Raw genomic sequence first — 13,425 nt, forward strand, 5'->3', positions numbered from 1 at the left:
TAAGCTTTTCATTAAATATGCAGTTTTAAACTTTAATTTTTATAACTTTTAATTTTTTTACCTTTTTCCCCTTACTGCTGTAGGTCCAGTGTCCCAGTTAAACTGGCTTAATAAGTATCTGACCATTCTCTTAACTATAGTTACATGTCAGTCATATGGTACAATTAAGAACTGCATATTCCTAGTTTCCAGACTGTTGGCTTTTCTGGTAAATTCTAACTTCTGATAAGCAGTGAATAACAATGGGCCAGTGTCCATTGCATAGATAAAAGCACAACCTCATCTATGCATTCAGCCTCCCTCTATGTTGATGCCCTTATTTCATATTTTACTGGCAGAAAAGAAGTCATTAGAGGAAAATTTACTCATGTACCAGCATCAGTACTAGTCCCACTCTACTCAAAGCCATATCATCTCTTTTCTGCACGACTGCAGAAGCCTCTAAACTTTTCTGTTCTTACATATTACAGTGACCAAAATGGCCTTTCTCAGATATAGGTCAGATCTTGTGGTATCCCAGCTCAAAAACTTCCAGTTACTTCCCTTACCAGTTAATATAAAATCCAAAGATCATCCCAGGTTCTATAAAAGGCCCTTCGGTATTTTCCCATCCTCCTACTCCAACCTCTTTCCCACTTGCTTCCCTTCATTACATCCATTATCAGTTTTGTCTTCATTTTCCCATAGTAATTTTTCCAAAACTGGAGGAAACCCTATCTTAAATAGTAAATGAATGGCCTTTGGATAACAGAATAATCCAGTCTCCAGTTCAGCTTGTCCTAAACTCATTTTGTCCTTTCCCCTTCAGTCAATTTTCCTTCACTTTACAAGATACCACTCCGCTGGCCATATTCTCAGTAGCTGACTTTCACTTCCTACTCTTAGATAATTCTGTGGGAACATCTTTGGCTTCTCCCTCATTGCCTGTCATCCCCTTACCACTGTGTCTATCTATATTCACACCCATCTTCATGTGGCCATATCTGCCTAGACCTCCTGAAAGTCCACTTTGTGCCTGTGTTGGATCCCAGTGCAAACATCTGTGATAAAGTGAACAGGATCCTGCACTGCCCATTTTACTCTCACACTCAGACCCATTATAGTCTCCCTGTAGTCAACATCTGTTATTGAGGGATCCATATTTCCTTGGCTCAACCTTTAGAGTTATATCCATTTTGTGCCTATGAGTGGCTATGTCAGTCTGGATTCTCTATGAAGCAGACTAAATGTACAAAGATTTTAAGAAAAATTCCTTTGATACAAACTAGAAAAAGCCATAGTGAGCCAAACAGACACAATGCAGTTCTGACCTCCCAGTTAAGGGAAGAGGGGAGGAAGGTTGAGTGAAAGTGCCAAGATCACTATGCAATCTACAGAAGGTTCAGCAAGGCCACTAGGAGATCCTTGAGTCGGTCCTGTATCTCCTAGAAGTGGGCTCTTTGGAAATTATATACCTGCCATGCTCAGTCATTGACTTCGGGCAACCCATAGGAAGGGTGCCTTAGTGAAAGCACAGCAATAGATATCAGAACATGGTGCCTGGAGCTGTTAGCCAAATATTACCTTTCTAAAGCCCTTGTGTACTGTTTGAAATGGATTCAAACCTATATTTTTCTCTGGAATCAAAACATTCCTATTCTTTCTGAAAGCTGATACCCTTACCCTCTAGGTATGTCACTCCATCACTTCTCTCCCACTTGTTATTTTTTTATTGGTACATTATAATTCTACATAATAGTGGTATTCAGTATACCATATTTGTACATGCACATAACATAATTTGATTAATCTTATTCCCTTGTACTTTCCCTTTCTCCCACCTTTTCCTTCCCATCTTCTAATGATTCACTTACTCTATTCTTCTCCCTTTTATTGCTGTTATATTAATTTGTACATTATAATTATATACACATACACACACACAAGATTCATTGTGGTATAAACACAGCATAATGTGGTAGATTTTATTCCCTATACTCTCTCCTCCTCCCTCCCTCTAGATTCCTTTCCTCTATTCTATTGTTTTTCTGTTTTTGTGAGATTCCCCCACCTATTTTAGTGTTAGACTAAAGATTTTCTCTCCCTCTGTCTCTCTCCTCAAATATGTGTGTGTATATCTTTATCTCTCTTTCTCAGGCTTCCACGTATGAGAGAAAACATTTGATCCTTGACTTTCTGAGTCTGGCTTATTTCACTTAGCATAATGTTCCCCATTTCCATCTACCCACAAATGACATAGTTTCTTTTTTATGACTAAGTGAAACTCCATTATGTATGTGTGTTTGTATACACACACACACACACATATATATATATTACATTTTATTTATCCATTCACCTGTTGATGGACACCTGAGCTGGTTCCATAATGAGGCTATTGTGAATTGCCCACTATGAACATCTATGTGCATATATCACCACAGTATGTTGATTTTACATCTTTTGGATAAATACCAGAATGGAATAGCTGGGTCACGTGGTAGTTCCATTCCTAGTCTTTTGAATAATCTCCATGCTGCTTTCTAAAGTGGTTGTACTAATTTTCCCACTCATTATTAAATATCCTTTCTACTAACTCCATTTCTTTTTTTTTGAAAATTTCAAACAAGAACCTTTAATATAATGTGAAAGATATACTTTATAAATGCTATTATGACAAAATTAAGTATATCTTAATGCTTTAGCCTATGCTCATTTTTAATTTCTACCAACATATCAAAAGAAGTTATGACTCTCAAAATTAGTATCAAAACAGGTATTTAAATCTTGCTACATGTATAGAGATACAAATCTTTGTTCTTTCCAAAGCTGAGCATAAATAACCCTAAATAACATTAAAAACCCAAAAGAATTATTCTTTGCTTATTTCCACTTAAACTACATATAAATTGCCAGAATGACTGTTCATGAGGCTCTCCATCTTATTTGGAAAAATACTGTTAAAATGATTTTGATATTTTCATAGAAGAAATGATATCTTTTTTTCACAGTTGCAATTTTGGTTTTACATACAAGCACACAGGTACTGTTTTATTTCTGATGCTCAGTCTAGAAGGGTAGAAAATAAAAAAGTCATGTTTTGTTAATGTCATGTAAGATACCAAGCATTCTCATGCTATCATGTCAGTAGTCAATTACACTAAACCACCTCTAACAATGTAGTGCATGCTTTCTTTACACATCCAATTAAAATACTTTTCCAACACTTTGATGACAAGTGAATGTATCTGTATTGTATTGACAGAACAGCAATCCAAGGATAAGTACATGATTACTCAAATTAAAAAATAAAAAGGACAAAGAGTGTAGATTTGGGGACTCTATTAAAGGATATTTGTTTCTGATGAAACTGCAAAATAGAATTGGGTTTTTAAGGGAATTTTTAATATACAACAAGTAATTCCAAAAGTATGAGTACATATAGACAAAGCTTAGTAATTTAGGATTCACTTTTGTAAAAGCATGACAAATATTAAATGTTATATTTGCATTTTGAACACTGCAACATAAATATAAAACACAAAACATCCAAAGTTAACACTGATATGCCACACCCAACTCCATTTCTTTAACCTTTAACTAACATTGCTATCTCTTTCATCTTAATGATGAAAAGAAAAGGCTTTCTGTACTCCTGGTCCCTTTCTCTTGGTATTCTCTCCTACTACTAGTATTGCCAAGTTCTTAGAATAGTAGATTTTTTTGCCTCTCCCCTAGTCACCTCCCAAGTTTCTTCCTTTATGCTACTAAGGGCTCCACTTTCACTTCCTGATGTCCATTGCCAAAGGACGTGTTTGGTTCTTTGCTGTCTTCTGGTCCTATTAACTTTTTTCTCTCCTTACTCTCATGCTCTCTCCTACATTGTTTTATTCATCCCCATGACTTCCACTACTGTCTGTAGGCCAATGTCTCTCCAAGTTGTCTTCTTAAAAAGAAAAAAAAACTGTATGTTGCTAGGGATTAAACCCAGGGTCTTATACATGCTAGGCAAATATTCTACCACTGAGCTCCATCCTCAGCCCAAGAAGCTGCTCTCTTGAATATCAAATAAATACCCACTGGTTATCACAGAATAATCCACTGTGTCTCTAGCTCAACTCGTCCTAAACTCAATTTCCCCTCCATCAACCATTTTCCTCCTATATCCTCAGACTGGGGGAGAGGTGCCATCACCCACCTGGCCAACACAAACTGAACTTGAGGGCAATACATGATACAGTTAAGAGTGCAACTTTCCAAGTCAAATTGCCCTAGGTCAAGGCTTGACTACTCCATAAACTCTGGGTCACAGTATATATATATATATATATATACACACACACACACACACACACACACACACACACATATGAGGATAAAAATAGTCTCTACCTCAGTGAGTTGTATTGAGACAGAGCTGGCAATCAAGTGACAATGACATGGGAAGAAATTAGCAGATTGGTACACAAGCACTTAATAGGTATTAGGTGAGATGCAGCAGCAGCAGCAGCATTTCTACCTTTAGATTTCTTTTATGTCACTTTCAATAGTCAGCAGTCTCCAAATCTCGACAATTTTCTATCTACCACAAACACAATATTTCCCCTCTTCTTCATGTACATAATCACTGTTAGTTCAACAAAAGAGTCCTATCCTCCCTTCTATTCTTTCTCCAAGATTATTTCAGCAGACTGCTACTTTAATTTGTACTCAGACACAACCTTCAAATAGAAGCCCTAGTGAGTTCTACAATAGCATAGATCTATGTCTTCCTTCCTCTAGTTGCTTCCTGCTCCCATCAGGGTAGAATCCTAACAAGGCCAGGCCTATCATTCATGTGTCCACCTGATCTCACCAGGCTGACCCCTACAGTTGCCCCATAGTCCCAGGGCTGGGCAACCTCTATGGCCCTGCACATTGCAGGAACTGCCTTTCCAGTCTCTGGCTCACTAACCCTTGGTCCTCCGAGATTCAACTCAGGATCCATTGCTTTCAGGAAGCCTCTTTTGACTTGTACTCTTTCATCCTCAGGTTTGAGCAAGCCCACTTGTGGGAGGCCATCTCTCACGTGATTTGAGTTATCTCCCTGGCTGGGTGAGAGACACTTAGGCACATCTTGTGTCCAGAGCTTTCCCCACCCTTCTCAGGTCTGAGGGCTTATCCGTGCGGAGGCGTGTCTGACCACTACCCCGAACACCCAATCGTCGCCCTTGACCTTGGGACATTGCCCCCCTTAATTTTCATTGGATGGGGTTTTCCCCAGAATTTTTTGTTCCCCAATAAAAGCCCACTCCCTGGCGTGTTCTCTCTCTCTCACTAGCCTCTTCAGTAAACCTCGCTACCACAATAGGTGGCTGGAGGCTGGAGCTAGGAGGAGCTGTCCTGAAGCTGGTTTAAAGGTAATTAGAGTCTTGTCTCTTTAATTCCAAACTCCCTAGAGGTTTCTCACATTTCGAACCTTCATTCATGAAGCCGGCACTGTTCATTGGTCACGGGCTAAACCCACTCTCTGTACTCATAGAACTGTGTTCTTAAGGTTTGCTCAGGCTTGCCCTAACCCACCCTACCACCTGTTTGGCAGTCCTGCTGTCAGCATTTAATACTTACCAGGGCCTGACCTAGGGCCTTCAGCTGTCAATCAACAGAGATGTATTGAGAACCCACCTACTATGTGCTGAGTACTACTGAATATATGGTGGTAAATATAATAGAAATGTTCTCCGCCCTTGTAAAATTTAAAGTCCAGTAAGTGGGGGCAGATATTAAATAAATAAATAAATAAATAAATAAATAAATAAATAACAAGCTGAATTTCCAGAAGAAAATCCTAATTTTCCCTGCCTACTAGGTTCATTTGCAAATGACTGAGGATATGGGGTTATGACCTCCATATGACCTTTCTACCTCAAGGTCAGGCACTGCAGCCTCCTTCTCCAGATGACTAGCTACCTAAATGTGACTTGTCAAATGCCTACAAGTCCCTAAACTTGCAGCTTTGTGAGGTGGTTCTCCTGTTTATATTCAGTTTAAATAACCTGAGACTTCACCCCACACTTGAAGAAAACTGGTCTCAACAATAACTTTCTCCATCAACCTCTGAACATATAAAACAATTAACCTTTCACATTATGGAGACAAATCAACAAAATTTCAACTGACAAATGAAAACTAGATTATTTGCTCTTAATCATAGGATTTGATATGTATTCCAATCAAACTCCAAAAGAATTATTTACTCCATACCCTAACAAGAGTCCACGACCATGGGAGCATAGATACGGCATATTGTCTATTTTAGATTATCTTTTCCCGGCTGAGCTAATATATCTAGATTTTTCCTGATTTCTTAAAATCTACCTCTATTAGGAAAGTTCATAAACCACTTCTTTCATTGTTTTGATTTTGTCTTTGATATGAAAGTTGCTTAATTTGCCATTTTAATCATTTTAAATTGTACATCCAGTGGCATTTAGTACATGCACAATATTCTTCCACCTCTAGTCCTAAAACATTTTATCATCCCAAAATAAAACCCAGTAGCCATTAAGCAATCACTGTACATCCCCCCACCTGACACATACACACCACTTCTAGCAACTGTTAATCTACTTTCTGCTTTTATGGTTTTGCTTATTATTGATATTTCATATAAATAAATTCATACAAATGTGATCTTTTTGCATCTGGCCTCTTTTGCTTAGCATAATTTGTTCAAGGTTCATCCATGTTGTAACATATCATTCCTTCTTATCACTAAATAATATTCCATCTTAACTTGTTTATCTGTTTATCAGCCAATGGACATTGTTTGGTTTCCACTTTGTGGCTATATGAATAGCACTGCTATGAACATTTGTAAACAAGTTTTTGTATGAACAAGTTTTCAGTCCTCTGGGTAAATGCTTAGAGTGGAATTGGTGGGTAATATGGTAACTTTATGTTTGATTTTTGAGGAACTGCCAGACTGTTTTCTAAGGTCACTGATTCCTAAGCATGGCTGCACATTGAAATCATCTGGGCAGCTTTTCAAAGTGCTATTTGCTAGATCCTACCCTCAGAGGTTCAGATGTAATCTCTCTCTGCCTTATGGCCTGGGCAGGGGGAGAGGGGTTCAAAGTTTCCCAGGTAACTGTCTTCAACCTTGAGAACTTTTAGTTTAGACAGGGGTAATCCTGGGATGATGTCATTGATCAATAACTATTAAAACTGCCTTCTGAAGTCAATGTTTTCAGATCTGATTGATCGTATTTTCCTGGGACATTTATTTTATTTATTTTTTAATAAATCAAGATCATCTTGATGTTTAGGAAACAGGTAGAAGATATCACCAATATCAAACTCTTTTTTTAAAGAGAGAGAGAATTTTTTTAATATTTATTTTTTAGTTTTTCGGCGGACACAACATCTTTGTTTGTTTGTGGTGCTGAGGATCGAACCCGGGGCCGCACGCATGCCAGGCGAGCGCGATACCGCTTGAGCCACATCCCCAGCCCGCTGGGACATTTATTTAAAATACACATCCCTAGGCCCTGTCTATGGAGATGTCCCACTTAGTGGGTCTCAGGGGAGCCTGGGAATCTAAAGTTCAAAATGCACTTCAAGTATATTTTATACAGGCAAATTTGGAAGCATTATTTTATATCCTCAAAGTGTGATATAAGTTCTAGCCAGTAGTGATCGCACATGCCTATAATCCCAGCCACTCGGGAGGCTAAGGAAGGAGGATCATGAATTCAAAGCCATCCTCAACAACTTAGCGAGGCCCGCCGTAGGTAACTTAGGGAGACTCAGTTTCTAAATTTTAAATTTTTTTTTAATATTTATTTAGTTAGTTAGTTAGTTAGTTCTCGGTGGACACAACATCTTTGTTGGTATGTGGTGCTGAGGATCGAACCCAGGCCGCACGCATGCCAGGCGAGCGCGCTACCGCTTGAGCCACATCCCAGCCCTAAATTTTAAAAATTTTTAAAAAGGGCTGGGGATGTGACTCAATAATTTTGCAACCATGGGTTCAACCCCTGGTACCAAAAAAAGAAATATAAATTCTAACTACAACTAAATCATAATCTAAATGTTAACAAGCCTGCAGTGACTGTAAGCACGTTATTTCTGAAGCAGTATTAGACTCCGTCTCAAGTGGTATATTCCCTAGACAAGTTTCTCAGACTTGAGCCTGCATTAGATCATCTGGAAGGTGTATAAAACACAGGTTGCTCCCAGAGCTCCTGATTTAGTGGGTCAGAGGTAGAGCTCAAGAATTTACATTTGTAATAAGTCCCCAGGTGATGCTGACACATTACGTCTGGGGACCACACTTTGAAAATTACTGATCCCAAGTCTAGACAACAATTTCTCAAACTCAGCACTATTTGACATTTTAGATCAGATCATCTGTCTTGTGGGGGACTATCCTATACATTGTAGAGTGTTAGGCTGCTTCCCTAGTCTCTACTTGCTAAATGTCAGTTGCATACACCAAATTGTGACAAGTGTCTTCAAAAAATGTCTTCACATATTGTCAAACATTTCCCTCTGGGGGTGGTGATAAAACATGCCCCCCTCACTGGAGAACCACTAATCTAAACCATTCTTAAAAAACAAGGGTCCTGTCACTCATCCCATTTATGGCATTGGCAACCTCTCCACCTGTCCTTCCTACCCCTTAGACTATGGGACATCTACAAAGGATATTGCAATCTCTGGGAGCAACACTTTGATTTCCCCTGGGGAAGTGAGACTCTGTTCCTGGCTTTCTGCCAATGGTGGGGCTAGAAGTAAAGTATACAATAGTCCCCGGACACCAGCTGAGCAGGTAGCCCAGGCCCTCTCACCTTCCCCTCACTCAAAATGTCTTCTTCTGAGAGGTTGGCTCTGGCCATTCATTAAACCAGATTTTTCAAGAGAGTTGAAAAGTGCCTACAGGCAAACTGTGTGGAAGAAGTAATGTCTAGTAGTCACCTAACGCTTTGAAAGTTACACTCTAGAAGACTTCTGTGTGATTGATAAGTTTTTATTTGTCAGAATGACTATTCTTATGTTCTTTGCAGAGAACTAGGAATATTGCGGGCAAGAAAAACGTTTTATAAAGAAACATCTTGGTTTTCCAAGCTGATGCTGGTGGGCATTTTCAATTGTTGAGTAATGGTGCCCTCTGCTGGAATTTCATGTTATTGCAGTTGACATTGTATGCTACCAAATCCTGTCTGATGTAGGAAATGTGTTTAAAAAATCCCTCATGAGAAAAGCCCATTCATATTTTTTGTGTGTGTGTGGTGGTGCTTGGAATTGAACCCAGAGCCTTCATAACCCACTTGAATCAAATGTATGAAATATGATATGTCAAGAGCTATGTAATGTTTTAAACAACTAATAATAAAAAAAAAGAAGAAGAAAAAAAGAAAATCCCTCAAGATCCCATCCTTGTCCTGCGATTTTAAGGCAGATTGAGAAGAAGACTTGTTTTCTGAGTGATCTTAAGCCTGCTTCTAGAAGGTGAGCACCTCTTCCTAGAATACTGGTTCAGGGTAGGCCTCACATGGGCTTCCCTTTACAACTCCCAAATTTGGCATTTGCCTTCCTGGAACAGAAGCTAAATCAAGAGACACCCAGAATCTCCAACCAGTCCACAGGCAGAGGAATGATGTGGTAGAAAGGATATGCTCTCTCTAATTTATCTCTTGACGTTGGGACCTCATTTCCCCATCTGTAAAATTGTGGTTTCAGTCTGTACTTGGAGGTATTCTAGGAAACCTCAGAGAGGCCTCAAAGACCCTTCTGGAGGCTCAGCCAAAGCTGATGTGAGGAGTAGGTATATGGATAACCACCAGCCACCACAGTTCACTCTACTTCTATCTGATTGGGTTTGGGATTTTGTTTTGTTTTTGTTTTGACACATAATATTTGTGTGTGTTTGTGGGGTGCAGTAGGGTAATTTGATACATGTATACAATACATGATGATCAAATCAAGGTAATTAGCATTTTCATCTTCTCAAACAATCATTTTTATCTATTGAGTGGACCTTTGTGCCCATCTAGCTATTTTGAAATGTACCATAGCTTATTGTAGACTATGGTTACCCTACTAGGCTATAGAACACCAGAACAAATTACTTCCTATCTGTGTTTTGATGCCCCTTATCTAATCTGTTTTCATTCTTCTTGCTCTCTGGTTTTACACTCAAACATTCCTCAATTCATACTGGGTTGATGTCCTGAAAAAAACATCAAAAATTGAACATGTAGTTGACAATGCACTTAATGCACCTACCCTACTGAACATCATAGCTTAGTCTAGCCTTCCTTAAACATACCAAAAACACTCAGCCAATAGATGGGCAGAATCATCTAACACAAAGTCCATTTTATCACAAAGTGATGGATATCTCTTGTGACTTATCGAATACTGTACTGAAAGAGAAAACTGGAATGACATATGGGTACACTTTCACACCATCATAAAGTCAAAAAATCATTAAGTTAAACTATCAAAAGGTAGGGATCATGTGTATTAAACTTTAATATTTGATTCTGTGATCTGCTGGTAAAAAAAAAAAGAGCCTTTCCTTTGAAAATTGTACATCCAGTGCTTTCTCTGATTTCTGCCCCTTAAGTGTATCTGTCTATGTGTTAAGTCACTCTGTTCTGCTTCCCCCATTGCCTGCTTTTGGCAAAAATGAGTGGTAAGGATTGAAGTTTTCCACCCTGAATCCCATCCAGATGCTCAGTATGTGTAATGATAATAGCTTCCTTCAAATTTGATTTTCTAACTACAAACTCAGTAACTTGTGGAATTCAGGGTTATTCTGTCTTCTTTATGAAGAAATCATTTTGGTCCAGTTCAAATATAACCTCACTGGAGTTGGTCAGAAAGGCTTGATTAATAGGAACCTCGCTAGGAAGACTGGTCCACTCCATTGTAAAAACATTTCCCAAAATTTCACATTTAAAATCTAACCCTGAGCTAGGCATGGTAGCACATGCCTGTAATCCTAGTGAATTGGGAGGCTGAGGTATGACAATCAAGTTTGAGGCTAACCTCAGCAACTTAGACCCTGTCTCCAAAAAAGGGGAATGGGGTGGGGTTGTAGCTTAGTGGTAAAGCATCCCTATGTTCAATCCCCAGTACCCAAAAATATAATAATAATTAAGCTTAACATAATGGCTGACTAAATGCCAGGCACTGTGAAGTTTTGTTCAAACCCCTATGAAGGTATTTATGCCTTTATCTCTTTATTTCTATACTGCTAGTTCTTAATATTCCATTCTAGACCTTATCTATTTTCTTCCTACTATAAAAAAAAGTGGGGATTTAAAGTGTTGAATTTTTAAAGAAATAACTTCTGTTGAAGTTAATATTAAGTCTGTTGAAATTCTTTCATTGAATCAACAGTAGATGCTGGGAAAAATCTACATGTCTTTGTCATGAGACGAAACCAACAATGATAAATACTTGAAAGATCCCAGACAAAAATCTAAGGATAAACTGAGCCAGCACCAGTTTCCTAATATTAAACTATATTGATTAATAATTATTTGTACTTTTTTAAAGCACCATAAATTTACAGACCACTTAACACAGTTAATTTTTGCATCAGCCCTGCAAGAGGAGCTCTATTTTACAGGCAAAGACTTGCACAGAACTGTAGGGTCAGGACAGTTCCCAGGTCTAGTGTTCTCCCACTATCCCATATGACCTCTGGCCTCAAGAGGAGAGAGCTTTTAGCCATCTGCTCTCCCAACTTCCAGACCCCAGTCCCTCCTGTCCTCTCCTCAATCATCTTCAACTCTCCCTCTTCTGGACTTGGGTAAATGAGACTGAGAAAGGGATTTAGGATAAGGAAAGAGAAGTACAGAATTATACACCCTCAAGCTATTGAATGAAGGATCAAACCGTTGAGATTCAGAAAACACAGTTGTAAACCTTGGCTCACACCATTGTAAAATGAGGGAAATACGCAAGCATGGGAAAACTGGCAAGAAATTGTGTGGCTCCACCCTGGATCCACCTCCAGTCTGGCCCTTGATTCAGCCCTTCTGAAATATTGGACCCTCAGCCCAAGTCAGGGCTGCTTCTCATTCTTGAGACAGCCCATATTCTCCCTTACATGTGAATTTACCTTCCTAAATAAACCTCTGTCTATGCTTTTCCATCATACAAGCCAAGAACCACTCTGGTCCTCCATTGAGTTCCTCCCCTCCTCTGAAAACTCAAACCCTTCACCGGAGACATCTATTTTCTCACGACAAGACCAGTCATGGATTCTCGCTTGAGTTTCTGGCAGCAGTCTTCCTTGGCCAATTGGCCCCAGTGCATTCAGCCTAGCCAGGTGTCCTTCCTCAGCTCCATTTCCATCGCCCACAGCTGCAACTCCACTTGGCTCTTCTAGAGCTTCTCAAGTGAGAAAGCACTCTGCCAGCCACTGACAGGACTGTGTAGCTTCCTGAAGGAAGAAGGCAAGGAGCTGTTCCACGATACTTAAAAAAGAAGGGGGGGGGGGCAATATGGTTTTTGTTAAAGAAAAAAGGAGCTTCTCTGAGCTAAGATCTAAGGCACCAGAGTAAGTACCTGAAGATATAATAAGGTATTGACTTCACCTAAATAGTGACTTTTTTTTCTGAATGCAAAGTAATAAAACTTGTTGAAAGTGGGACCAGGGGAACCTTGACAGAAACAGAATAAGACAAAACTAGAAAAAGATCCCATTATAATGCTATCATCCTCCCAACATCCTTCCATCATTTTCCTTTACTTTGCTAAAAGCAAAAAGGATTTGTTTAATCATCTATTTTTCATCTTTATGGAAGTAGTGGATGTACATAATTCTTAAAGTCAAATAGTACTAAAAAGCTTTTATGATTATTAAAAAGTCTCTGACCCCTACTGCCTCCCCACCCTATTCTTATTCTCCAGAAGTAGCCATTGTCAACTCTATATTATTGCAAATTGATTACATATCATTGTGAGTATATACACACACATATATTGAGGTAGAAAATGACATTATTTATTAATACATTGTGGAATGATCAAATCAAACTAACATATTCTTAACCTTAAATACTGATCATTTTTATAGTGAGAACATTCAAAATCTACCTTTAACCATTTTGAAATTTACAGTACACTTTAACTATATTACTATAGTGTGCAATACATATAAAAAAATTATTTCATCCTAATATTTTGTATCCTTTCAACCCACCCCCTTGCCTCTGTAACCACCATTTTACCTTCTGTTTTATGAGTTAACCAGTTGTTTTGGATTTCCACATGTAAGTAAAACTATGCAATATCTGTCTTCTGTACTTGACTTATCTCACTTAGCATATTGTTCACTAATTCCACCTGTTTCACTGATTTTTTAATATTGTTTTTCTACTTTCTATTTCATGTATTTCTGCTCTTTATTATTTCCTTCCTCCTGCTAACTTTGGGTTTAGTTTG

The 13,425-nt window shown here is 38.6% G+C and overlaps 1 long non-coding RNA gene across 1 annotated transcript in view; it reads right to left on the minus strand.

The window, feature by feature from the left end:
• Nucleotides 1-13,425, minus strand: part of LOC144377997 (uncharacterized) — a 109,964-nt gene that overhangs the window by 31,372 nt on the left and 65,167 nt on the right. The window lies entirely within an intron of this gene.

This window comes from Ictidomys tridecemlineatus, chromosome 5, assembly GCF_052094955.1.
Source record: "Ictidomys tridecemlineatus isolate mIctTri1 chromosome 5, mIctTri1.hap1, whole genome shotgun sequence".
Taxonomy (NCBI): domain Eukaryota; kingdom Metazoa; phylum Chordata; class Mammalia; order Rodentia; family Sciuridae; genus Ictidomys; species Ictidomys tridecemlineatus.